General features: G+C 47.7%; 1 protein-coding gene across 8 annotated transcripts in view; it reads left to right on the top strand.

Annotated features, from left to right (window-relative positions):
* The window catches only part of LOC144791525 (uncharacterized), an 826,098-nt gene that overhangs the window by 165,491 nt on the left and 632,939 nt on the right, over positions 1-27,668 (top strand). For 7 of the 8 annotated variants that reach the window (XR_013602413.1, XR_013602419.1, XR_013602414.1 and 4 more), the window contains one exon: positions 11,830-11,938. The exons of the other annotated variant lie outside the window; for it this stretch is intronic. The gene's annotated coding sequence lies outside the window, so the exon portion shown is untranslated. The remainder of the gene's footprint in view (positions 1-11,829; positions 11,939-27,668) is intronic. 8 annotated transcript variants of the gene reach the window in all.

Here is a 27,668-nt window from a genome sequence, read left to right as displayed (position 1 = left end):
AGATGCGCAGTTTATGGGTGAATTTTTCCTAACAATGAAGTCAATAGATTTAGTAAAGGCACACAAGAATAATCTAACATGTATATTACGTGAAGAAGAGAAAGTGTTTTTGAATTTAGTTGAGGAAAGGAGACAGGATTTCCAAAAGAAGGCTGCTGAACAGAAAACCCATGTACCTCCATGGGCTGGGAAAGAAGGGATTTATGCAACTGGCAAGGCTCATGCTGCTATGTGCTGGACTTTGATAAGAAAGGGATAACCTGCCTCTATAGATTAAAGACAGATTTTAACAACGTATTTATTGGTTCCAGTGAATGTGAAAATAAATCCTAATTTTGAGGGGTTGGGGAATAAAAGGGGGAACTAATCCAGTATAACCTGGGGTTTACTACGTGTGTGGGAATAATGCTTATTATAAGTTACCTGCACGGTGGTACGGAAGCTGCTACTTTGGGATAGTATTTCCAAAAATATACCATGTAAAAAGAATCACTGGAAGCAATGAAAACACTAATGAACTAGCACGAAGAAAGAGAGCTAGTTTTCAGAAATAATAGGTGACATATTTGGTGCATTGATACCTACAGTGGGAGTCCTTCTAAATTCACACAGAATTTGTCAATTGTCAGCAGTAGTTGATCGTCTCTCGACTGATACTGCTGGGGGTTTCTTGATGATTAATACAGAAATGGTTGTGATTAGGTCTATGGTTTTAGAAAATCGACTTGCTCTTGATATCTTATTGGCAAAAGAAGGCGGAGTCTGTAAAATGCTGAAAGTGCAACATTGTTGCACTTACATACCTGATAAAAATAGGGAAATTAGGGGAAATATTAAGAATATTACAAAACTTCATGAAAATTTGAAACCACTAGAGGTTGACAGTGTATGGGAAAGACTAAAAGAGTATTGCTAATGTGGAGAAAGTATTAATAAGTAAAGGGGATTAGAGTAGAGACGGGTGACATACAGTGAAACCATTTATTTGTGAAAATAACATTGATCTTTTCTGACTTTATCACTAGTGCGCATTTGGGCCTCATGTATGTCTGAAGTAAGCTAAACCACGTGACAATCGGGCATGACAACTGAAAGTCAGCCCGGAAGAATGACGTGCGAGTCGGGAAGAGGACAAGGTCACAGTGTGCCTGAGAACCAACAGTGAAAGATGTAAATGAATGAGGCTACATGTTCAAATAAAATCATTTGTTGCAGATGAAATGTGAATGCGGGAGGGAAAATAAAATATGAATAAAAATTAAGGGGATGGGTTTGTTAACAATGAGCTAACTGAAAAAAGTGATATGTAAGCACGGTGTGATGATCTTCCCCCCTTGCCTGACCAATTAGATCTCTTATTTTTACTAAATTGAAACTTTAATGGGTGGTACATGAAGAATGAAAGGTATAACTGAGGTAGCTTTAGTTAGTTAATTAGCAGAGCTTGGGATGCTGTCTGTGAGATGTCGATGCTGAGATGCTGTGGGTGTTGTCGGAGTAACGAGATGCTGATGAAGAAACCGAATGCAGAGCCCTCTATCCTAATCTATTAGGTTAAAAAGAAGATTGCGGAAGAATCTCGAGGAGGGAGAGAGTGTCAGAGAAGGGTGCGAAGCGACCGTCGGTGTTAGAGAGGTCATCTATCCGGTCCTGAAGCCTTTGTCTCCTGAACTATCCCGGGGGACCCTTACCCGCCCTTTGGCCAGGGGGTTGGCCATCACACCATTCTAGGTAAATATAGTTTTGTGTATTTGCAGATGTCCTTTACTCTCCTTTCTGAGCATACGTCATTGCAGAGTTTTTGAAGTATGTGTTTGATGATTGATTAATTGAATTTCCCCTCCTATGAGTGGTGGAGGCTGTACTGTATTTTGAAGTGGTTCACATGCAATTAATTCAGATAAAGACTTAAAACTTACCCAAGTCTGTGTTTATTTTACTTTAAAGTATAGAAAAGCTAGAATTGAGTTAATTTTCACCATCAACTAGGTGAACCTATGGTCCATCAACCAGAGGAAAGAACTTTTTGATCAGTGAAAGGTTGGTTAAGAGTGAGAAAAAATCAATCTTGAAGTGTGGAAAATCATAAACTTTGACTCCAGTGGTTTACTCAATTGTAGGTGTGTTTTATGGACCCAGGTGAGTATATGGTATTGGAATATCTGTTGTTGGTACGCCGCTGGATCAGGGATGCCTCCACACGTGTGCATGGGCCACTAGCTGAAGCCTCTGAACACATGGTGTTAGGTTCGCCTGCACTAAGCCCGATTTCCCATTTCCCCCACTGCTCTTGATCAAGAACTTCGCAATTGCATCCTAATTACTGTCCTCTTATTGACCTCAGTAATGGACCTGAACTCATTTGCAATCGTGTGTACTAAGTTGATGTTTCATGTCCCAGAAACTATAAGGAAACTTGGGTTGTTGGTTATGCTACTTTGACTATACATGAAGTTGTTGAGAGTTAATGTTTACTGCATGTACATTTTGCTCAAGCAGCTGAATTTGTAGCCCTGACGTTGCACATAACATTGTGACCATTTTCACTGATTTGAAGTATGTAGTTGGGGTGGCTCATGAGTTCAAGCTCCTCTGGATGCAGTCAGGTTTACTTTCCTCACCTCTGCAGAGCCCCTTTTAAAAATGGATTTAATGTAAAAAGTTTGCTTGATGCTCTTCAGTTGCTTTTCAAAGTTTGCTGCACTCCAGCGCATCACTGGTGAAGTGTATAAGGGTAGTGATTTTGCTGATCAAACTGCTAAATAGGCTACACTGTCTCCCAAGCTTGATGGCACCATCTTTTTATCCCAAGTATCATAGCCCCTTATGCCCACTCGAAAAGATATTGCTGAGTTAAAAGAATGTGTCCCTAACACCAAAAAGTATGCATGGCTGAAATACGATTGCAAAAGAGATCCCAACGGAATGTGGTGGGTCGAGCAAAGAAGAGTAGTAGCTCTGAGAATACTGTTTTCAAATGTATCCTGATTATATAACCACATTGCCCATATTGGTCGAGACAGAATAGTTCCTGCCATAGTTACCTTCTAGTTTGCCCCATTTCCCTTCCATTGCCCAACACTACCTTTGTATCTGTGCCTTCTGCCTAGTATTGAATGCCTGTGAAAGTGTCAAGACCATTCCCATTGCCCATCCACCTTCAAGGGGTCGAATGACCATGTACACATAGATTTTATTCAAAAGTCTTGACTTAGTTCTTATATTTATGTTCTAGTCCGAGGTGTATATTCTCTGGATGTATTGAAGAATTCCCATGTACCTGAGCTTACTCTGTAACAAAGAAACTCCTCGGAGATGTATCAAAGAGCAAAATACGGCTACAGATAAGTGATGAAGGAGCCCACTTAGTGTCTGCTGATGTTCAGAAACTATGTAAAGCTTTAGCGATAAAACAATACTTTAATTATACTTACCACCCAAAGTTCTCTGGCAAAGTTAAGCATTACAAAGTAACTTTGAAAAGCAAACATTCTAAGATTTGTGAGGAAACTGTGCTTAAGTAGCTCACCTTTGGCAAGCTGGTCAATCGAGCCACCCCTGACGGGAGTGCCTTTTAGGACATCACATGCTCTTTCTTGCCATCCCTCCAGTGTCACCAACTGTACTTCATGTACAAGTGAATGATGATATGAATCTAGAATACTGCAAACAACTGAATTGCTGTCTCAAAGACTTCTGTACCCAAGCCAAAGTTGCTCTGCTGACCAGACTGACAGAGGCCTTCCATGATCTACAGCCCAGACACTGGATCCATGAGAAGGTCCTTCAAGGGCCGGCTCTAGGGTGGTGCGACTAGTGCAGCTGCACCTCACGCTGACTGTGGAGGGGGCACCATGTTTAGAAATACCATGGGTTTAAAAGCATCAGCAGTTTTCCGGCAACAATACCTATGTCATGATAACTCGGTGATTAATGTTCCTGCTGGAGAGAGATGGGAATTTTTTCTAGTGGCAGTTTCCACTCATGATAAAGTAGGGCAGAGGGTTAATATGCCTGCAGCAAAGCATGTGTATTACGGAAGTCACCGAACTGCATTTTATGTGGATTGCTCAGTAGTTTACTACTTTTGTCACAGAGATCCTTTTGTTACTTGCAGTTCATAAGTTACAACCCTAATATTGCACAGTGAGTTATGAACTGTCATCAGAGAGGTGCATTCAAACTGCATGGTAAAGGTTAGAACGTTATGGTTTTTTTTCTCAGTCTTTCATTATCCTAATGTTTCTAAAAAGAGTTAGATAGTGTAGAAATGCTCTCTTGTTAGTAAAGCCAACCCCAACCACTATGGTATGTTTTAAATCCTGAGCTTGTGCTTCTCCAGACCAAACATTCATAAAATATACTGCCTACTAGCATTGATGGCATGTGAATCCTACACCTTGTAATCCTCATTGTTTTGAGTTAAGCCGAGTCCCGTTGCTTAGTGGACTAATGCATCCACTTTAGGGGCCTGTGTTTGACCTCATGGTCTCAGATTCAAATCCCGGCGGGTTCATCCTACTGAGGTAATTAAAATGAGTACCATTGAGATGAGTAACAATAAATATCTGTTATTCGGCACCAAGATACCCTTCAAGGTGAACGTGCATTTTACAAAGACACGTTATGTTATGTCACATTTCCTATAGACTGACTTACACTTGTATGGTTCATTGGCTCTGTATAATATGCTTATGATGTAGAGTGCTCCGATACCCTACACTGGTATGATCAGTGCTATAAAACAAATATAATGGTTTGTTAGAGTGGAGCTATAGAGACATGAGGGCACTGGTGGACCGTGGTAGTGAGGGAATTTGTGGAGAAGGACGTTTTGAGGTGGTGGGGACCAACAAAGATTGTCTCACTGGGCTCGATCAGTAGTAAAGCCGGCCCTGGGTTCATCAATAGAAATCCAAATATAGTGAAGAGGCCAGTACAAGATGCTACTCGCGATGAACACTGCTGTGAAGTGCCACAGACTGCCTGCCGGGACCCACTTATCGCACTGTGAGTGGACCACTCAAACGAGATATTATACATTCAGCCCCAAACACTCCTCAACCAGCAACCCAAAATGTCAGAAGCAACACAGTACCTAGAACCCTAAGTGATATTGAACCTATGTCTGTTTCTGTGACTCAGTGCCTCTGCTCCTACACAGCACCCACATCATCAGATTGAAGCCCTTCCTGCTGCCTGCTGCCTGCAGCTATGGCTTGTGACCCTGGTAGTGGTAGGCCTCCCCGCTAAGTCATCCCTTGTTAGGACTTGTCAGGCCTCTTCACTGCAATCCTGCTTGGTTATTTCACTGTGTGGCTGAGTCTGGATGGGTCAGGAGTGGGTGTAAAGCAATCAACTATACTGAACAGACTTCCCACCTCCAGGGCAAATGCTCAGCACACTGTCCTGCACTTTATAAGAAGTACAAAAGAATATAAACCCTTCCTCTTGTTGGATTGATGCCTATATGCCCACTAACTCTAAAGGAGGGTGCCCATGCTGATCGCCCCAAAGGTAGAACAATGTTCTGAACTGTACACAAATGGAGGTTTCATACCTAAAGGTGATAATGTCACCATACTTGTTCTAATCTCAAACAAACATTTGGACCTACCTGACAAGCAGATTTTTCCCCCTGGTATCCACCTTCCTGATACTTCTTATTCATTGGCCTGGGAGGTCTGGAGTGACAGTGTGTGTATGGGACAGAATGAATGAGATGTATCCTTTCCGTAGTGAATGAATGAGCTTTCACACACAGTTATGTTGAACTTCCTTCTGGAGTCCTGTTCACGGGGAGTGGTTGAACTTCCTTCTGGAGTCCTTTTCACCGTGAGTGGTTGAACTTCCTTCTGGAGTCCTGTTCACCGGGAGTGGTTGAACTTCCTTCTGGAGTCCTGTTCACCGGGAGTGGTTGAACTTCCTTCTGGAGTTGTGGTTGAACTTCCTTCTGGAGTCCTGTTCACCGGGAGTGGTTGAACTTCTATCAACTCCCCCTTGTGTTAATTTGATACACACTGATTGATCTACCATTACTGGTTCCTTCTTGGTAAAATTATACCACTCTATCATGGCCGCCACTTTCGACTACACCGATCACATGACCCGGTGTGATTACAACTTCCTGCCTTTCACGTAACCCGGCTTCCAACTTAATCCTGAAGCACACGACCGGGTTCTCACTATCCGGACCCGGCGTGAAGGGTAGGCGTAGCAGGCTTCGGCACAGGCATTAGAAGTAAGTGTTACGGTTGGCGGGCCTGTGGGTTGATGAGAGAATTGTGGCTATACTGTGGGCGGACCTCCGCCATGTCTGGCACATCCGGAACCGATTTATATTAAACTCGGGGTCCTTATTTACCACGCTTTGTATTGAATTCAGGGTCCTGTTTTACCGCGCCTTCCGCCTCCCTCCCCCCGCACCACCCACACAACTTCCCCGACCCCAGAACTTGTGCAGGGGCCTCAACGTAAACCTCACCAAGAGACAGGCGGCACCTTCGGCAGCGCGCCACACTGACCACGGCTACTTTGCAATGTACGCTAAAATTTACATAAATAAACAAACCCCCGCCGGGGTTTGATCAGCAAATACAAGGGCATTTCCTGCGGTAGCGCTTAAGACTGGCTGCGGACACAAGCGGCGCACGCCGTATGTTTTATAATCTGACATACGCTGAGCGACACATCCCATCCCAACCCCACCACCCCACGGTTACCTGCTATTTACTTTCACCTCAGCCTGGGTCTACAACTAAGGCGGTGTATTTCTAAAGTGCAATGGACAATGGCTAATTGTTCGTTAAGAGCAATGGGCAATGAAAGTTGCTTGCCATCATATAACTATACAACACTATAGGCTGGCTGTAATCAGGGGTACCATACATACATCCTGGGATACGACCCCACATCTCACTCAGTGTTTATTATGCCAACTCAGGATCCACACCCCATAGGAGCTAGTATCTGCTTTTCGAGCTATCACCCACACTGGAGCAAGACCAACATCCACACATACTGGACATCACCAGGTCCACTTGGCAAAATGGGGCACATACATAACAATCTACCATATGAACCACTTGTTATGTGTCACTGATCCTCATTGACTTCCCTCCCCAGCCCAAACACATTGGCTTCTTGCCCGATGCCAGATCCGCCGGGTACTGTTGACACCCCTTTATCCTAACCCTTAGGTGAGTAAAATACACACCTTTCTAAGGTTATTGTGATATATTTTAATGGATACTGCTGTATTGTGTTTTTAACTTGATTTTAATCACATACTAGTCACTTTCTTCACTAGTATGTCACCTAAGCACAGTGTGTTCACGGCCACGCACAGTGTTTTCACGGTCACTACAGTATCACTTGTTGCTACTTACCTGCTGTAATGCTCTCTTTTGTCTCCAACTACTTTAGGTAGGAACAGTGTCAGACAGGTAGTACAACAATTGTGCCTTGTTTAAACTGATACTTATGAATAGATCACGTTTAAGTAGATTGTAGGTTTTATATAGGTCCTGAAGAATCGCAGTTAATGAACTAGATGCGAGAAACATGTCGACCACACTTTTTGCACCTTTAGCCCTGGTTCACTCTGGGAAACTATAGTTCCCACGAGTACCGGCTATCCTTGATTTTACTTGTGGCAGGGGACCACCAGAATAAAATTGTTTCCGGTACCTTGAGCCACATTTTACCCTCACCCACACTTTCTACTCTTTTCTGGCCCCTCACCCGCACTTCACCATAAGGCCGTTGGATAAAAGATCTCCGATAAAGAGCCCCTCTTTGAGGTGAGCCCGTTGGACATTGCACCGCCTGCCCAACGAGGAGCATTGCCGATGATGAAGCATGACACTCGCAAGGGTGTGTGAGGCCATTATATCCAACAAATTGGATACCCAGGGGTGGTTGTCCACTTGAGCACCAGCCCCTCCCTAGTGACCGTCACTTCCCTCCCTTTTTCTTCCCTTAATTCCTTTAGGAACAGCCCAGTCACCTCTTTGTTGTCTCCACCCTTGGGGCTATGACTGTGGCTGGACCTTCCATTCCTTTCCCTGTGAATGGTAATACCAGCCCTACTGGATCGCAACTGATCCCATCCTTTCCCCTACTTGTTGCTACACTGTCTTTACAACCCCTGTCCTCGGAGGTGGCAAAATCAGTGCTTGCAACACAGGAGCAGCTTGTTCTAATGGACGTTGCTTGGAATTCATTTTCCTTTTTTTCTGTCAATTTTTTACTGCATAAATAGTGATTCACTCTCAGTGTAATAAAAAGTGGATTATAATTTACTGGAATATGACCCTATCTGGCAACTAAAGTAATAAAAAAATGCTTTAAAATGTATATTGCATGCATGATTGCAGGTGAGTGTGTTTATCTGAGAGAGAGGGCGTGAATGTGTAAGGATGTGCGTGTGAGTCAAAGAAATGGTCAAATGGTGTGTGTTGTCACTTCCACTACCCATGGCATTTTGGGGAATTGACGACCGTGCGATTATCCTCGTGTTGATCTCTGACCAATTTGAAGCCAAACAAACTGTGGTTTTACAGAAGAGAAAGGCTTTTAGTTTTGTCCTGGCTGCCAACAGTGGATGATACTACCGCATTCAAAGATGTTTGGCCATCATGGGAAAGCATTTTTGGAAATTGGAAAATGAAGATTACTCAGTGTGTATTAGTCATTTTTGTCATACTCTTGCTGATTCTCGTTCTTGGTCGAGTTTGTTCTGCCTCCATCTCATCTTTACTAGAGGCAAGGGTACATTCGTATCTTATTCTTTGAGAACACTGAATAATTAATGTGATTATGATGATGAGGAGTCTGAATTTGGGTCTTTGGAATGTTAGGAACCAGATGTGACACTGAGAGTGACTCATCAGTGTCTATTGAAATGTTGTTAGAATTGCACTAATAAATGGCACAAGAGGAAGGGATTGTGACATAAGTTCATTAGGGCAATTTTAAGATACTTCAGCCTTGTTTTTCTACTCATGCTAATGAGTCTGTAAATGAAGTTCCCATCTCTGATGTTTGAACTTTCTCTTACGTCTTGGCTCTAGAGATGAGAAAGTGTTGATTAGCTTGATCAGCCAAAATATATTATTATTATTTTTTTTTTATAAACATTTTTAGTTGCATTTTATTACAACTCAACAATACAACCATGCCAGCCAAAATATATTATTGTTACAAACTGAAGGTGGTCTTCGTTCTTTCTCGTTATCTCAGTCGTTGGATATCAGAGCCCATATCATAGATAGGGCACATTGGCCTGGTCTGCGCCACGATACAGGCATAGGACCAGATTTATTATCATTAGGCGCAATGCAACAAGACCACTTGCTGCACTTCATCAAATGGAGAGAGCTGGATTGGCCATAATACTAATGTATGGCACATTACTGCTCTCTCTGTCTGCGCTGGCGCACTTGTGGCTCAAAGCGCTAGCACAGGCACACTTGCACCATGGTACAAGGGAGCCTGCATTACAGGCAAGATTGTTTTTTTGCAGGAAGGAGCACCTTCCTGCACAAAAACAGTTCCCAGATACATATTCATGAATGCAGCACATGTAGAAAGAGGAAATAATGAGGAGAAACTAGCACATGTTCCTCGTTTCTCCTCACCCGAGATGGCATAGCATTTTGACGCACTCCCAGATTTACTAGTCCAAGTAAATCTCGAAATGCACCAAAATTCATGGTTGCATGTGTGGGAACACCCATGATGCAACCATAGAGCACATTTCTCATACAGAGTAACACTATGCAGCGACTTGTGCTGCTTTGCGTTACTCTGGCTCTGCGTGGCATAGTAAATCTGACTTAAAGGCTTGCGCTGCTTTGCGTGACTCAAGGGCAATGGAAGCCCTTGATAAATCTGGGCCATGGTCTGTTCACCCTATCACAAGGAATGCGGTGCCTCCAGTGCAGCTGCAAACTCTTGCCTGCCCGATGGGCTGCACATTAGTGAAAGGTGGACCAGCTGTTTGAAGCTGCCCTTCCACCTTTTACTTTGAGCGCTCCAAACCGGCCTGCAATTCGAAAGAGAGCTTATATCCTCTATGCTGGTGAGTTCATTAAGTAACTGCACCCACCTGCAGGGGATGCCTTATAGGTCTATAAGAACGCCATTCCCACCTTGACCCATAGCGCATTTAGTGAGCCCACTGACAGTTCCTTTACCTCTGTACAATTTCTTTTTTAGATTTTAATCTTGTGATGGTGGGTGTGCTGCAGGCCGGAAAAGCAGGCAAGGAGGCCGAATATAGTGGGCTATGCTGTTAGTTTAATTCACAGAAGGCAGAATATAAGTCACAACAGAAAAGGGTTCCAGGGGATGATGTCCAGGTCCCCTCCAGGTCTTGGGTCCGGGTACAGTTCTTCAGGAAGTCAGATGACGGGTCCGGTATCGGGGAGGATCCACGGAGGGCAGTAAGAGAAGAAAAACAAGGGACCGTTAGTCCTATCTTGGGTCTCAAGGTACAATCATAACAGTCACCGTCACCCGGGCAGTGAGGGAGGGAAAGGAGACAGTGGGGAAGGGGTATCGGGGTTGAGGAAAAGAAGGGCGGTATACAGAAAGAGTGTCGAATCGGGTCGTGTGGGGGAGGGCTTGTTACACAGTGTGAGTGCTGTACAAGTATGATACAGTGCAAGGGACGTGTCTCTAGAGAAATGGGGGTTATTTACAGGGACTTTACTGCGAGCTCCTAGCGAGTACAGAAAACGAATTTAGGAGGGTACTCACACGGGCCGCCGCAACGCTCCAGTGAGTTGCGGCCGCTCTTCAGCCACCTCCTGAGGACTCCACCACTCTTCGGTCCACACGTCTTCGTCGTTTGTCTGCTCTCCTTCTTTCGCTCCAGTCCGAGTGTCCTGCCACGATGCTCCGACGGCGTTCTGCTTCCTGGTCTCGGCTTTTCCCTGTTCTGGCGCTGCCACGGGGGCGGGACTTCCGGGGTCAGAGGGACGTACTTCCTCTGGACGCAGTTCTCTGGTTGCTTCCTGTAAGAGAGAGAAGGGCGGGGGTCTGTTTGTTATGGTTCCTGCTCCGGGCCCCGTTTCCGACACGGGGAAGTGTTCGCGAGGTTGCAGTCCCGGTGGAAAGGAAGGCGGTACGTGTGTGAGAGGGCACTTTCCTGGCAGGGGGGGCACAGCAGTACCTTCTCACAAATCTGTAAGAGAGAAATATGTGTCTTCTTCCTGCACTCCATGGTGCTTCCTAAATTTTAATTCTGCATTCTTCTAGCTTGTTTCACTTTTGAAATTTTTAAGTTAAGTTAAACTTGGGAACATAACTGGATGGTAGTCTCGATTTTCAAGATTAAATTGCTTTTGAGAGGAGGGTGACAAACTCCAAGTGACCTTGAACCGTCAACACCCAATATAATACAATTAATATGTTCAATACAAATATAAGGGTGCAATCTTGACAAAGAAGGAGTAGTGGTCCTATATTTATGGACAGTATTAGTCATGGAATCGAGTTGTTAGTGAAAAATGAAACGGTCAGATGAACATTTTGGGAATATAACGTTGAAAGTCTATTGAAAATGTTTTTGTGAAGACTACATCCAATGTATTGCTTTTTATGTGCTTATGCTCCCTAATTAACATTGGAAAACCTAGTGAGGTCTCTCACAAAAAATGACATAGCGCAGTAGGATCCTGCTGGGGTAAATAGTAATCATAAGACCTATCATGTTGAGGACATGAGGCTCATTATCGACCTAAAATGCCCATTATGGGCAAAAACTCTTGAGAGTTGTGGTGTGATGTGATTTATTTATTTTATTCATTGGTTTTTTTCTAGGTGCATACTAGGCTCAGAGTGAATCATAGCTGTCTCAGAGATAAAAAAACAGAACATAAAGGAAGACAAATATAATGATCAAAAAGACATACAGTGCTTACATCATGAGGTAAAACTTCAGTAAGAGCTTGAAAAGCAAATTATGTACAAGTAAAAACTGATTGTATGACAGAATATTGTGAATAGTATCAACTACCAAGAATATTGTGTCAAAAATATTGTTTACCTGGGGATCCCAAATGAGGTTTGCTTAGGCCTGGTGGTGGCAAAGCGGGATGTAGCAATACACGGGGGCGCACAGGACTCACTGACACTACACAACTGGAAAAGAGGGCTGGACATATATATGGCGACTGAAAGGGTCACATATAAGAGCAAGGGTTGCCTAAGAAAATTTCACAAGGTATGGGGCAGTTGGCTAAACCAGTATGGACTGGACCTACAAGGCGAGGCCACACAAGTCCCAAATGAAGGGGAATAGAAATGACTACAACTACCTGTTATCCAAGGGAAGCGGCTATGTCGATATTGTGTAGGGTCAGTGTCATCGCCTGAATTGGGGGAAGGGGTAAAACACCATGGTACAATATGATATGCATTGAAACCGCGTGTATTTTATAACCCTGGGCATAGTTCGTAGAGTTTTGCTACTCGGAATTCCACCAAGGTACAAAAAACTCTGCGAAGTTCTGAGAGTGGCGGAGTGCAGTGTGAACTGCAGTTTGTGCTGGTATTTCTACCGCTCGGGTAGAAATTCTACCTGAGCGGCAGCTCGTGCTTGCGAACTTACTGTGTGCGATCGCAAAACTACTGTTCGCAAGTGGGGAAAAAATTCTTCTGCACATCGCGAAGCTGAGTTTTCTGCACTCCACGAGCTCTGGAGTGCGAAGTGCAGAAAACTCCACAAATGGAGGGAAGTTCACCGCCCAGGCCTAGTATTTAATATTAAATCTTTTTATTGAAGGAGTGTAGCACACACAAATCAATAGCATCAATTGCCGCCGTCACATCATTTCCATAGCACAATGACAAGAGGAAATAATGGCTCCGCAAAGCCAACCGTGCCAATGAGAGTTGTGAGTTGCGGCCAAATAAACTGTGCTAACATCATGACATTGACAGAAACAAAGAACAAAATGAAAACCGACGAAAATCCACCCCCTACCCTACCATTTCCCCGCCTCCACCCGTGTTCCAAGTCCACCACCTATACCATGCATACTATTGCGACCTTCATTCCTCCCCCGGATGCTCAGAATTAGAAAGGTGTAGCAGCCGGATGCAGCGAGGACACGTAACCTCATGGAATTCACATTTAAAGTGAGTACCTTAAGTTCTGTGGGCAACATCTACTCTATTAGGGGACCCGAAGACAGGAGTGCCGCGAAGCCTAAGCACCAAGGGCGTCAGCCGTTCCAAAAGGACTAGGAAGCGTGTGCCTATCTCACCCCTACGCGCTCGGTGGACAAGGAACACTACACCCTCCCAACGCCCTCCCCCCAACATGAAATTCAAAATTCAAGAACACTTTGCCCATCATCTTCACAGGTGACTGGGAATGTAGTACCACGGGATAATTCGATCAGATCACAACACCCCCCCCCTCCTGCCGATGACCTGGCAAGAAAAACAAACAGTCAATCAGCCGTAAGGGATATTAACATGAAAGTCAGCTGGGGTGGGGCGAGGTCAGCTCAGATGCAACTGCTTCCACTGCCGCACGCTGACCATCCTTAATCTCGGCCACAGGGGGTTTCTTTAAGCGGCGCCTTCTACCTTGCTGGCGCCACCGGGGTCTAGAGGCATCCGATTCCCCATAGTGGGCCGCCGACTCATCCTCCTCAGCTGGTGGATCTATACCCAGCAGGCAACATGACTCCTTCAGAGATCGGAGCTGGTAGAGCTTATTGTCCAGTTTGCACACTATGCGAAATGGGTGGCTCCAACTGTAGGAAATGTTGTGCTGTTGGAGGTATGCTGTGACGGGCTTAAAGGTCCGGTGCTTCTGCAGAGTAAGTGCGGACAAGCCCTGGAATAAGACTGGGGATTGATTTCTGAAGGACAGGGGATGTAGCTGCCGAGCTTTCTGGAGGATGTCTTCTTTTGTGCGGTAATCTTGCACGCACACTAGGATGTCCGGTGGGGAGGTCGACATGGGCCGTGGGGGTCCCACCCTATGTACTCTGTCCAGTCTGAGATCCGACTCTAAAGGGCACCCAAAAATGTGATTGAAAAGTTCTCTCGTGAATCGGAACAGATCTTTGGTGTCTTCGGTCAGCGTCACTCCCCGAATCCGTACATTATGGTGACGAGAACGGTTCTCCAAGTCCTCTAGGTGTGCTTGCAGGTCTACTTGTTGGTCGTGGATCTGCAGAATCTCCTGCTGTAGTGCCTCGATTTCGTTGTCTCTCCCGTCATTCTTGGTTTCCAGCTCTGCCACACGCTCCCCTATGCCGTCCACATCCTTGCGAACCTCTTTGATCTCCTCTGAAAATTGCTTTTTAAAGGTGTGGATATCATCTCTCAAAGCAGTAAATAGTGATTCCAAGAAGGCCTTGGTAATGGGTTCCGAGCCATCTGTGTGATCCGTGGCTGGATGGGCAGTGTTTACCGCCATGGCCTTATGTTGTTGGCTCGCCTGGGCTTTGGCGAACAAGTCCTTCACAGTTTTATCTTTGCGGACCCTCGAGGTGGACATAGCGTGCTTCGTGCGCTCCGGGAGTCACCCGCCAAGCACACCCCCTTTGGTGCCCCTCACACAGCTCTGTATGACCGAGTAGCTGCTCCCCCCTCACGGAGGTGCCGCCCAATCAAGGGCTCCCGCACTGTGGGCCGCGCGTCAGGCTATGGACGACCAGCTTGCTGTGCCAGGTGATGTATCCTCGAAGCTCTCCGCTCTATACCAATGGGTGTTGAGTCCACAGCTGGACCCACCCTGCGCCCTCTGTCAGTTTGTTCTCATCTATGTTTCCAAGCAGCCCACTAGGCCTTCCCACGAGGCAGTCCACCACTCATTGCCGGCTCGCTAGACGTCTCCCACCGCCTCAGAGGCACCAGTCGGCTCACCGGATCCACCTCTGCGTAGGGCCGGTCACCCACCAGATGATCTCTCCCACTACCTCCGTAGCCCTTCCAAGTGCCAGCTACAGACAAGATGACCTCAGAAACCACCTCCGGGTCCGTTCAGTATCGAATGGTTCCCAAAAGCCAGGTCCTCTGTCTCCAGGCTCTACCAGTCGTGTTGCAACCAGCGGCCTCCTCCCCAAGTTCAGGGCCCACCTCTTGCCTCGCTGAGGTCCAAGTCCCCACTCACTGCCTGTGCTGCGCTGGGCCTCTGGTCGCCTCTCCCATAGGCCAACCACACCGGTCGGCTTCCCTGGGCCTCTTCACGGGTCTCCTAAAATCACCCCTGGGCTGTGGCAGTACTCACCACCGTCTAGCCGCCTCTGGCAGTCGCAGATGGCACTCCTTCGCCGCTAGCATCCGGGACCACGACCAGACTTCTCCGTCTGCCACAGGACACCTACGTCCTTTCGCCTGGGTGCCACCAGCGCTCTCCACTATTCAAGTGCGGTGGGCCCGCTCCAGCCCTCTCCCCGCACTGGCACGTCACTGACCCTTTCCAACGGCAGGCGGCTCCCCAGGGCCAAGTCCTCCGACTCCAGGCTCTGCCAGTCGTGGCGCGTGGCGGGCCTCCTCCTCAGGTCCAGGGCCCTCCTCCGGCCTCCCTGCAGCCTAAGTCCTCACTCTTTGCCTGTGCTACCCCGGGCCTCTGATCCCCTCTCCTGGGGGTCGGTCACTGCATCCAGCTCCCCTGGGCCTCGCCGCGGGTCTCCTCAGCTTACCCCAGGGTCCGTGGCAGCACTCATCATCGGGCGACCACCTTCAGTAGTCGCAGGTTGGCCCTCTGTACCGCTAGCTTTTCAGGCTGCAACCAGGCTCCTCCGGCCACCACCTCGCCTGAGGGCCGCCAGCAATCCCGGCCGCCCAGCTGTGATGGGCTCACTCCTGCCTTCTCCCCGCACGAGCACGGGAGGGCTCAGGCACTGCCACCGGGCCCTCGACCACGCGCGCAGTGCTGCAGCCTGCAGTGGAGCCTCACAAAATGGCGCCGCAGTCTTCCTCCGCCGTGGCTCTCCGTCTACTCTCGCCCGGCCACAAACCGCAAGCAACCGCCACAGCCTCCGACATATCTCCCGGACTCTGCTGGTCTGTTCAGCTCCAGTCCCTGCCTCCGGACCACAGCACCCTGATCGGCGGGTTTCCCTCTCGCCAAAAAGCGCTAGGCCCCTTCACTCAGCCCCGTGGAGGGTGGGCGCGCTCCCGGCCGTATGCTCAGCCACCTGTCCACTCCGGCCGGACAAGCTGTCCCTGCGACTAGGAGCGTTCTCCATCTAGGGTCCGTAGACCCGTAAACAGCCGAAACCGGTGCTTTGAAGAGGCCGTCGGCGGGAGCAGGAGAGCAATACGTCTGCTCACGCCGCCATCTTGGCCACGCCCCCAGGCCTAGTATTTATAAAGGTTGAGATGATTTGAACACTACTGTCTATCCCGCGTGCAAAGTATGATTTGGCTTTGCAAGTTGTATTTTTCTCATGAAACTAGAAATAAATAAATAAATATAAAATATATATATATATATATATATAGTTTACCAAAACATTGTGCTTTTGTACGTTTACTGTAAATGACAAAAATATTGTGTCAAAAATATAATGGAACAGAATATCACCCAAAAAGGCAAACATGTTGTTGTTTTGATTAATATCGAATTATAAGTAATTTATTTAAAATATTTAGTTAGTAAAATATAACTTACAATAAATACTTGTATTATCACACACAGCTGTATATACATTTATATATAACATAACAAATGTTTTTTAAACATTACATGTTAAATATTGACAAAAAAAGTAAAAGCAGAAAATAATATACAACTATATAACAAAACTATATATATAACCTAATGGTAATATTAAAACATAACAAAATATTTATAGCTAAACCTTTAAACAAACTATATAACAAAAAATAATAATACTTCTTTATTTAAAAAATACAACACCGTTTAGGAAAACAAGAAAATTACATCACTATAAACAAGTTACAAAATTAAACAATATTACCAAAATCATTTATAGCAATTAAGTCAATAAATAAAATGAATAGAAATTTAAATGAAGAATTATTATACACACATTTAAAAAAGAATAAGAACAATTTAAAGCAAACAACAGTAACTACAATAATTAATTTACATACAATTTAAACAACAATAGAAAACATTTACAACTTCCCCAAATTCCATTTTCTACTCCCACTACAAACTAAGCAATAACAGGGAGAGTTTTATATTTCAGAGGGCTATTCCCACTCCAATCTATATAACAGTTTGGAAGTTGTTGGACTAAGGAGGGGTTAGATTCAATATTCCCACTTCAGTGTACGCAACCGTAGATAAAGTGTTTGACATCAGAGGGGTTAGATTTACTATTCCCACTCCATTCTAACCAACAGTAGGGAAAGTGTTAGACTTAAGATAAGTTAGATTTACTGTTTCCAATAAAGTCTAAGCAACAGTAGGGAAAGTGGTGCACTTCAAAGGGGTTAGATTTACCATTCCCACTCCCAGAAAATATGCCATACACCACAGGGCAACTAGGGAAATAAAGACGAAAAAAACACTTGAGGGTCCTACTAAGATATATAAAGTTTTTGTAATAGAAGCCTAACCCACTAAATGGTGGCATGCTTCATCATCGGTGCCTATCCACACTCTGGTAGGATGGTACCACCAGGGCAGACTCAACAAGAGTTGGGAGTTCTTATACAAAGTATTTTTCTGGATAAAGTAGGGATCCGGGAAGGTGAAATAGTAGCTAAACATGTCTTACAGTAAACCCAGTGGGGATTCCTTCTATTAGTAGGGTACCGTGGACTTAAATAAAAACAAGTACATCATTTAATTGAGTGTTAGTGTCCCAATTTTTGCCAACATATTTCGGCTCTCACTACAGGCCCATCCGGGTCTGGGGCCTTTGTCAGGGCTATGTGTTTATCTCTGTCTACCTACTCGTGCATTCCATGCACATATATGAAGCCTAAGGCTCTCATCTGAGAATTAGACTTCTCACTCAAAAGTAACTACAAAGACATAAATAACAAATTTAGACTAAAGTAAGACATTAATCAAGGTAGTTCGCAGACCGTAACCATTTCATTCATGTGGGACAGTTGCTGCCCAAACCTACATGCGACCTAGAGTGGGCTAAAAAGGTGCACTGACCCTATCAAGGCCCACCACATCCCTGCAGCACGAGCAGTTTATTTACATAGGTGGTAAAAAATTCAAGACAATTTAAAAGAAGGTGAAGGGCGAATCCCGCTGTAGCGACATTGGGTTTGCAAGTAAATGAGATCATAAAATGTGCTTTAAAAATACTATAAGGTGCAGCACGACAAACCAGCTATAAAGCCACCCCATGCATGAGCATGCACAGATTAATTTAGTGATTCATACTTCTAATAGTCCTGCAGCTTAACCTATAGTTGGGCAATTCAGGGGTTATCTATCTGGTGGGAGGTGCCATCCTGTAGTCAAACACTAACAATAGACAGGTTGGTTGTTTAATATCCAAGTAAATTTTTTTTGGGGTCCCAAGTCACACCAAATATTATGATGAAGTCTGAGTTCTTCATGATTCTTTTAAGGGCATGAAATATTCGCTTGTCTGCAAAAATGTGCTGTGATTAAGTAAAGGATCCTACTGGATAAACAATTTTTCAAAATTGTTGTGCACTCCTAACCCCCTGGTAAGTTTAAAGAGATGAGTTTGAGGGAATGTAATTGATGTAAAGCGTGTGTCAAAAGGCTGGGTATGAGTTAAGCGGGTACTCTGTGCAATTAGCCAAGATCTCTTGATGCTCCCGTCCGGCATTGCGTTTAAAAATTGGTCTGCTTAAAGCAGAAAGAGGCGCATGTGGTTATCCCAGATCCTGTTTGTTAATCCTAATATCAGTTGGTGCCCCGGGGAAATATATCAAGATAGTGGAGGGGTGAGAAACTTTCTTTGTCAAGGATTGGCACCACCGCTGGAACCTGCAACCTCCACTCAGATCACCACCAAACGACTTCTGCTCGTAGAGGACAGTCTATAAGGGTAGTGGTGTCTGCCGAATGGGTGTGCATTTGATAACAAATTAGATTCAGTGAACTCTCTAGGTTTAGTTGTGACAATATGTCCGATAATGGTTAATGAAGCAAAAGAAAATGGATGTGTAACCCACCAAGAGGCTGACTTTGTTTAACAAAACCCTAAGATACCATATTTCTATATATTACCAAAAATCTATTTTGATGTATCTCCCCCACCAGGAAGACTGATAGTCTCCAGCATTGGGTCCCTTCTTGAACCCCTGTCAACATTTACTGATCACTTTCTGAGACCATTGGTGACTCATATACCCTCATACGTGAAGAACACAAAAGATGTCCTCACCATGACACAGGACATACTTTTTTAACCAGACAGAGATTTGTTCGTAGCCCTGGACGTTGAGGCTTTATACACAAATATTCCCCGGAAGCCTCGCTCATAGTCTTGGAATCCTTGTTAAATGCAGCACCTTGGGATTCTACCAGGCCCAAAAACTTTTTCCTAGACTGTGCACACATGGCACTCACTAGAAGTTATTTCCAGTTCCAGGAATTACTTTTATCTGCAGACACATGGCACCTTGATGGACAGAACATTCGCCCAGAGTATAGCCTGTCTCCATGATTTTGAACAAAAGCAGATCTACAGAAACACCAGTCCTTTCAGCACCAACATCCAAATATGGAAAAGGTTTATTGACAATGTGTTCATCCTCTGGCGAGGAAACAAGATGGAGGCCCTCAAATTTGCTGAATGGGTGAATTCCTTGGACACATGTTTAAGGTTCACTGTTACAATCAGGAAGGAATCCATCACACACTGCAACAATTAGTTACGATAGGACAGTTTCCATCCAAAAGTCTTAAAGGCAGGAGTGGCTACTCCGTTATTGCCCCTGCTGGAAGCCAGCCCGGGCAAAAGACATAAATAAATGATAATAAAACATTTTTATTATCATTTTATTTTTCATCCTGCAAGCTGCCAGTTGCAACGAGGATGGGCGGGGACATCCAGTGTGACGCTCAATACAAGTGGCCGCTACTGCTTAAAGCATAACATGCCAGTAGGCCAATTATCAGAATATGAAGGTACTGCACAGACAAGGAGGATTACGATTTGGCATGCTGAACTGTTATCTATGGAACCTGAAGCTAAACTCTATATCCATCACTTACTCAAGAAAGCAAAAAAGAGAGCACGCAACAATAAAAGAGACTCATTGCTGCAGACCTTTGAGAAACCAGAAAATGGCCATTTAATCTGTGTTACCACATTCGGAATACACTCAAATCAAATGAAAAGCTGATCCTTAAACAGGAGAGTACTGACATTTGGCACTTTAGACTTTAGGAAACCCATGTTCACCTTTAGGATATGCAAATTATTGAGAGATTTCCTTGTTCACACCAGACCAAAGTGGTGGAGGACCACAGACTCTACCATCCATACACTTTGGAAATTTCCTCCAGTGGTTGGCCATTACCTGTGCAGGCACTAATATCTTCCCCCTTACGAAACCGACCAAAGAATTGGATCCTGGTCTGCGGACACCATGGGTATGGAAGCAACACACAAATTGTGACAACATCAATGTGGTGTATATCCTGATCTATACATGTGGTTTGAAGTACACGGGCATGACCGCAAAAAAAGCTACGGGTTGCATCAATGAACACAGAGGCACCCTCAGGTGCAAAAATACAACCACAAAGCTGATGCGCCATTTTGTATCTGTAGGCCACTCTGAGAATGATTTTACCTGGTTCATCCTTAAGAAACTATCCCCATTCGCAACAGAAAAACAATGATTCATGTATGAACAACAATGGATCTATAGGATGTCCAGCGTGGCCCTAGGCCTAAATGATTAAATCCCTTGGATGCAACAGGCAGATGAGAAAAAAAAACGATGAACTTGAAAAACGTTGGCATGAAGACATTCTCAACATATGACAGAACACACAGTGTTGTCACTCCTACGTGTTTCCTTCAGTTGGCTTGAGACTTGTAATGATACACAACCGTCTGATACATACCCACTAGTCAGCTAATTAAGCGATTTAAAAAAAAACAGCTTTCTCAGTGTTAGACGGGGACCCAGAGGGTCGGCCGAATACTGGGGGAGAGGCCTCCGATGAGGGCCGTCTCCGGCGATCGTACAGACAAGTCACTTCCCTCCCCACAGATAGACACCACACAAGGATGAGATCAACACTCTTTATATAGGGTTCTTGCGGCAAGGTTATCAGCGGTACGGGAGATTCAGGACTCAAGGGTCCTCTCAATTCTAGTCTCTGTAGGGAAAGGGGGTAGCGGGACAGTCTTGGTACCGGATCGGTACAGGAGGTGGCAGGAGGGAAGCTCACAATCCTCGAGCTTAGGAGTCTGCGGGGTCGGGCCGTGGCAGCGCCAGCAGGCCGAGGCGATGGTTCAAATGGCGGAGGGCCGCGGCAGCGCCAGCAGGCCAAGATGAGGGTTCAAGTTGCAGAGGGCCGCGGCAGCGCCAGCAGGCCAAGATGATGGTTCACGTTGCAGAGGGCCGCGGCAGCGCCAGCAGGCCAAGATGATGGTTCAGGTTGCAGAGGGCCGCGGCAGCGCCAGCAGGCCAAGATGATGGTTCACGTTGCAGAGGGCCGCGGCAGCGCCAGCAGGCCAAGATGATGGTTCAGGTTGCAGAGGGCCGCGGCAGCGCCAGCAGGCCAAGACGAAGGGTTCACAGAGCAGGGCTGCGGCAGCGCCAGCAGTCCGCCAAGGATGAGTTCTTCTCGGTGTCTCTCGACTCCAGGATACAACTGCCCTCCTGGTCTGGGGCTGCCCCAGTTATAGGTCTGGTTCCCTTTGATGTCCGGACCCTCGCGCCTTGAGGTCGGGAGGTCCGGAATGAGGGGGTCCCGACACCCAGCAGGGGGTTGGAGCCAGCGCCCAGGGCGGCCGGGGGTGATCGACACCCGGCGGAGGAGAGCCGTTGACGCCTTCTTCTTTCATTGACCTGCCAAGTGGTCTCTTTACCTCCTGTGTGGAAGTTGGTGCCTCGATGTCGGGGCCGGGCCAGGCCCAGGGTTGGGGTCGAGTCGAGGCCACGTGGCCTCGTGTTGTAGTGTCCAAAGATGGCTGCCGGGCCGGGGCCATGGGGCTGACGGGGACCCGGCCAGCCGGTACGGGAGGGTTCAGGAGCTGGAGTCCCGGTGGGGACAGGTTGTGGATTACCTCGGGGGGTTGCCGGGGTGGCTCTTGCTGGGGATTCAGGGAGAGCCGGGGTCCGGGCCCTGTTGTGCGTAGGGGGGAACGGCCCGGCTACGAGGCCTGTCCAACATGCGTCCCCCCCAGCTGAAGGCAGGGAGAGTCAGCCATCCTCTTGGGGACTCTCCTCGCCGAGGCGGAAAAAGCGTGACAGGCCGTCTGCGTTGGCGTGGTCCTGGCCTGGACGATGCTCCACAGTGAAGTCCATCCCCTGTAAGGAGATGGACCAGCGCAACAGTTTCGGGTTCTCCCCTCGCATCTGCATCAGCCATTGCAGGGGGCGGTGGTATGTCTGCACCCGAAAGGGGGTGCCGAAGAGGTAGGGCCGGAGCTTCTTGAGGGCCCATACTACGGCGAAGGCCTCCCTCTCGATGGTGCTCCAGCGCTGTTCCCGGGCCAGCAGGCGTCGGGCTGATGAAGGCCACTGGCTGATCGACTCCCTCGGTGTTGAGTTGGGAGAGGACGGCCCCCACGCCGTGATCGGAGGCGTCCGTCTGTACGATGAATTCCCGGCCGTAGTCGGGAGCCTGGAGCACGGGGGCAGTGCACATGGCGGCCTTCAGCTTCTCGAAGGCCGATTGGCAGTCCGGAGTCCAGTTGATCGTTTTGGGGTTCTTCTTGGATGTGAGCTCCGTGAGGGGCCCCACAATGCTGCCATAGTCTTTCACAAACCGCCGGTAGTACCCGGTGAGCCCCAGGAAGGCCCGGACCTCGGTTTGGGTCGTAGGGGGTTGCCAGGCCTGGATGGCAGCGATCTTGAGCTGGAGGGGGGCCACCAGACCGCTTCCCACTTGGTGCCCTAGGTAGGTCACGGATCCTTGGCCCACCTGACATTTGCTGGCCTTGAGGGTGAGCCCGGCCTGCTGGAGGGCGTGTAGAACTTCCCGCAGGTGGCGGAGGTGGTCGGTCCAGTGGTGACTGTACACAGCGATGTCGTCCAGGTAGGCGGTGCTGAATCCTTCGAGGCCCGCCAGTACCTGGTTCACGAGTCGTTGAAATGTTGCCGGAGCGTTTTTCATGCCGAATGGCATCACCCTGAAGTGGTAGTGACCGTCCGGGGTAGAGAAGGCGGATCATTCTTAGGCCCTGGGGGTGAGGCCGATTTGCCAGTAGCCCGCTGTTAAATCGAAGATGCTCAGGTAGCGGGCGGCCCCCATACGGTCAATTAGCTCATCTGCCCGGGGGATAGGGTGAGCGTCGGTCCTGGTAACGGCATTCAGTCCCCGGTAGTCCACACAGAACCGGAGTTCAGGGGCAACGCCCGGGGCGGCGGCCTTGGGGACCAGGACGACGGGGCTGGCCCAGGGGCTGTCCGAGGGTTCGATCACTCCCAGTGTCAGCATCTTGGACACCTCGGTCTGGATGCAGGCGCGCACCCGATCTGGTACGCGGTACGCCCTGTGGCGAATAGGGGGGCTGTCCCCGGTGTCCACATCGTGAAGGCACCAGGGGGTGACCCCAGGGGTGAGAGAGAACAAGGATGCGAATCGTGTCAGGAGAGCTTGACAGTCTTGGCGTTGCTCCGGGGACAAGGCCTCGGAGAGTCTGACCCCTTCCACGGAGCCATCCTGCTCGAGGGTCCTCAGCAGGTCCGGAAGGGGCTCGGAGTCTTCTTCCGTCCCATTATCGGTAGCCATCAGGAGACTGAGTTCTGAGCGTACAAAATAGGGCTTGAGTCTGTTGGCGTGGAGGACCCGTAGGGGGTTCCGGGAAGTTTCCATGTCGATTAAGTAGGTGACGGGCCCCTTGCGTTCGATCACCTTGAAGGGTCCGGACCATTTGTCCTGTAGGGCACAGGGTTCAACCGGGGACATCACCCAGACCTGCTGTCCCGGCTCGAACTCGAGGGAGGAGGCGTGCTGATCATACCATTTCTCCCTCTCTTCCTGACTGGCTTCAAGGTTGACTTTGGCGATCTCCCTGAATCGCAGGGTCTGGTTGCGAAGGGCCAAGAGGTATTTGTATACATCCGGGGGAGTTTTCTGGGGGGGCCTCTCCTAACCTTCTTTGGCTAGGCTGAGGGGACCCCGGACGGGGTGCCCGTAAAGGAGTTCCAATGGGCTGAAGCCTAGGTATTTTTGAGGGACCTCTCGGTAGGCGAACAGGAGGCACGGGAGTAGCACGTCCCACTGGCGACGGAGGGGCTCTTCTAGGCCCATGATCATTCCTTTGAGAGTGCGGTTAAACCGCTCGACCAATCCATTTCCTTGGGGGTGATAGGGGGTCGTGAATTTGTAGGTGACCCCGCACTGTTGCCAGACGGGGACCCAGAGGGTCGGCCGAATACTGGGGGAGAGGCCTCCGATGAGGGCCGTCTCCGGCGATCGTACAGACAAGTCACTTCCCTCCCCACAGATAGACACCACACAAGGATGAGATCAACACTCTTTATATAGGGTTCTTGCGGCAAGGTTATCAGCGGTACGGGAGATTCAGGACTCAAGGGTCCTCTCAATTCTAGTCTCTGTAGGGAAAGGGGGTAGCGGGACAGTCTTGGTACCGGATCGGAACAGGAGGTGGCAGGAGGGAAGCTCACAATCCTCGAGCTTAGGAGTCTGCGGGGTCGGGCCGCGGCAGCGCCAGCAGGCCGAGGCGATGGTTCAAATGGCGGAGGGCCGCGGCAGCGCCAGCAGGCCAAGATGATGGTTCACGTTGCAGAGGGCCGCGGCAGCGCCAGCAGGCCAAGATGATGGTTCAAATTGCAGAGGGCCGCGGCAGCGCCAGCAGGCCAAAATGATGGTTCAGGTGGCAGAGGGCCGCGGCAGCGCCAGCAGGCCAAGATGATGGTTCACGTTGCAGAGGGCCGCGGCAGCGCCAGCAGGCCAAGATGATGGTTCAGGTTGCAGAGGGCCGCGGCAGCGCCAGCAGGCCAAGACGAAGGGTTCACAGAGCAGGGCTGCGGCAGCGCCAGCAGTCCGCCAAGGATGAGTTCTTCTCGGTGTCTCTCGACTCCAGGATACAACTGCCCTCCTGGTCTGGGGCTGCCCCAGTTATAGGTCTGGTTCCCTTTGATGTCCGGACCCTCGCGCCTTGAGGTCGGGAGGTCCGGAATGAGGGGGTCCCGACACCCAGCAGGGGGTTGGAGCCAGCGCCCAGGGCGGCCGGGGGTGATCGACACCCGGCGGAGGAGAGCCGTTGACGCCTTCTTCTTTCATTGACCTGCCAAGTGGTCTCTTTACCTCCTGTGTGGAGGTTGGTGCCTCGATGTCCGGGCCGGGCCAGGCCCAGGGTTGGGGTCGAGTCGAGGCCACGTGGCCTCGTGTTGTAGTGTCCAAAGATGGCTGCCGGGCCGGGGCCATGGGGCTGACGGGGACCCGGCCAGCCGGTACGGGAGGGTTCAGGAGCTGGAGTCCCGGTGGGGACGGGTTGTGGATTACCTCGGGGGGTTGCCGGGGTGGCTCTTGCTGGGGATTCAGGGAGAGCCGGGGTCCGGGCCCTGTTGTGCGTAGGGGGGAACGGCCCGGCTACGAGGCCTGTCCAACACTCAGCAATACAAAACTCTCATAAAAAAAGCAACATGCTTCCACTCTTTTGGGTCCGGTAGGAATTGATGAGCACCGGGCTTCGAGTTGAAGAAATGTTATTTCCAGAGCCATTCAATCCATGTAAAGTTAGTACACACTGAACGGACGTATTGTCACCACCGGACTTGGTTTCCCAGAGGCCTGGAGGTCACCAAATCGAATGGGTCATCAAATGCACACCCACTTGGCAGCCACCACTCCCCATAGACTGTCCGCTATGAATAGAATTAGTTTGGCACTGATCTGAGCGGCGGGTGGAGGTTCCAGCAATGGTGGCCAATCCTTCACAAAGTAAGTCTCTCTCACTCCGCCCCCTACACTAGCTTGATATAGCGCCCCAGTGCACCAACCGATATTGGGGTTAACAAACAGGATCTGGGATGAATGCATGCGCCTCTTTCTACTTTAAACATACCGCATATTAAAAGTAATCCCGGGTGTGAGGTTCAAATATCTCAGTTAATTGAACAGAGTACCTGCTTAGCTCCTAGGCAGCCTTTTAGCACAAGCATCACATCAATTACATTCTCTCAAACTCGCCTCTTAAAATATATAAAAGGGGGCGAGTGCACCACAATTTTGAAAAATTATCGCTCCAATTGATCCTTTGCTAAATCATGCCACATTTTTTGCAGTCCAGAACGAATATTTCACACACTTAAAAGATTAATGAAGAAATCACACTTCATCAAAATATTTTGTGTGACTTCTGACAAAAAAAACACCAGTACTTGGATATTTAACAACCCACATGTCTGTTGTTAGTGTTCGACTACAGGATGGCACCTCTCGTCAGATACATATAACCCCTGAACTGCTCAACGATAGCGCAAAGAAGTATGAGTGTGGAAATATGGATCTGTAAATGTATCTGCATGTGCACACATGTGGGGTGGGTTTACAGCTGGTTAGTCATTTTGCACCTAGTGGAATTTTTAAGCATATTTTATGGTCTCATTTACCTTCAAAACCAATGTCCCTACAACGGGAGCCACCCATCCCCTTCTTTTAAATTTACTTGATTTTTTCGCCATGTTTGCAAATAAACTGCTCGTGCTGCAAGGTATGTGGTGGGCCTTGATAGGGTCAGTGCACTTTTTTTAGCCCACTCTTAGGGCCATATGTATCAAGCCAAATTGAGTTCGCAATCGCCGAAATTCGCAGAATTTCGGCGTTTGCGAATGCAATTTGGTCAAATGGTATGCATCAAGGCAATCTGCATTAAACATACGGAATCGCAAAATATGCGATTCCTTATCTTGCGATTGCATTTAAGGAATCGCAAATTTTGGGATTCCTTAAATGCAATGTAAGAAGCTAAAAAAAATAGCAAATTGGCCTTAAGGACTCGCAAATTACCACCAACTTCTAGTTGGTGGTAAGTTGCGAATTCCTTTCAAAATGCATTTTGTTTCATTTTTCAAAGTGCCATGTGACGCACATACATGCCCTTAGGGCATGGCATGTATGTGCACCACATGTGCACCCAAGCAGTTTTCAGGGGTGCAACAGGGTGTCCTTTGGACACCCCTGCACCCTTGAAAATATTCCAAATTTGCGATTAGCAAATTGCGAATCGCACATTTCCCCTTCATTCCTATGGGCCTCCTGGCCCATAGAAATGAATGGGAAATTATTCCTTAATTGCGATTAGCAATTTGCTAATCGCAATTAAGGAATTTTAAGAAATCGCTAAGAAGAAGCGAATTTCTACATACATACCATTTTGCGATTTCTAAATAGCGATTCCTTAAAAATTGCTATTTAGGAATCGCAAAACAGAATGTTGATACATATGGCCCTAGGTCACATATAGGTTTGGGCAGCGACATTCCCACCGTGAATGGAAGGGTTAAGGCCTGAGAACCACCTTGATTAATGTGTTACTTTATTCTAAATTAGTATTTGTAGGTAC

Source organism: Lissotriton helveticus, chromosome 11, assembly GCF_964261635.1.
Source record: "Lissotriton helveticus chromosome 11, aLisHel1.1, whole genome shotgun sequence".
Lineage (NCBI taxonomy): Eukaryota > Metazoa > Chordata > Amphibia > Caudata > Salamandridae > Lissotriton > Lissotriton helveticus.
This window is presented reverse-complemented; position numbering and strand designations above follow the sequence as displayed.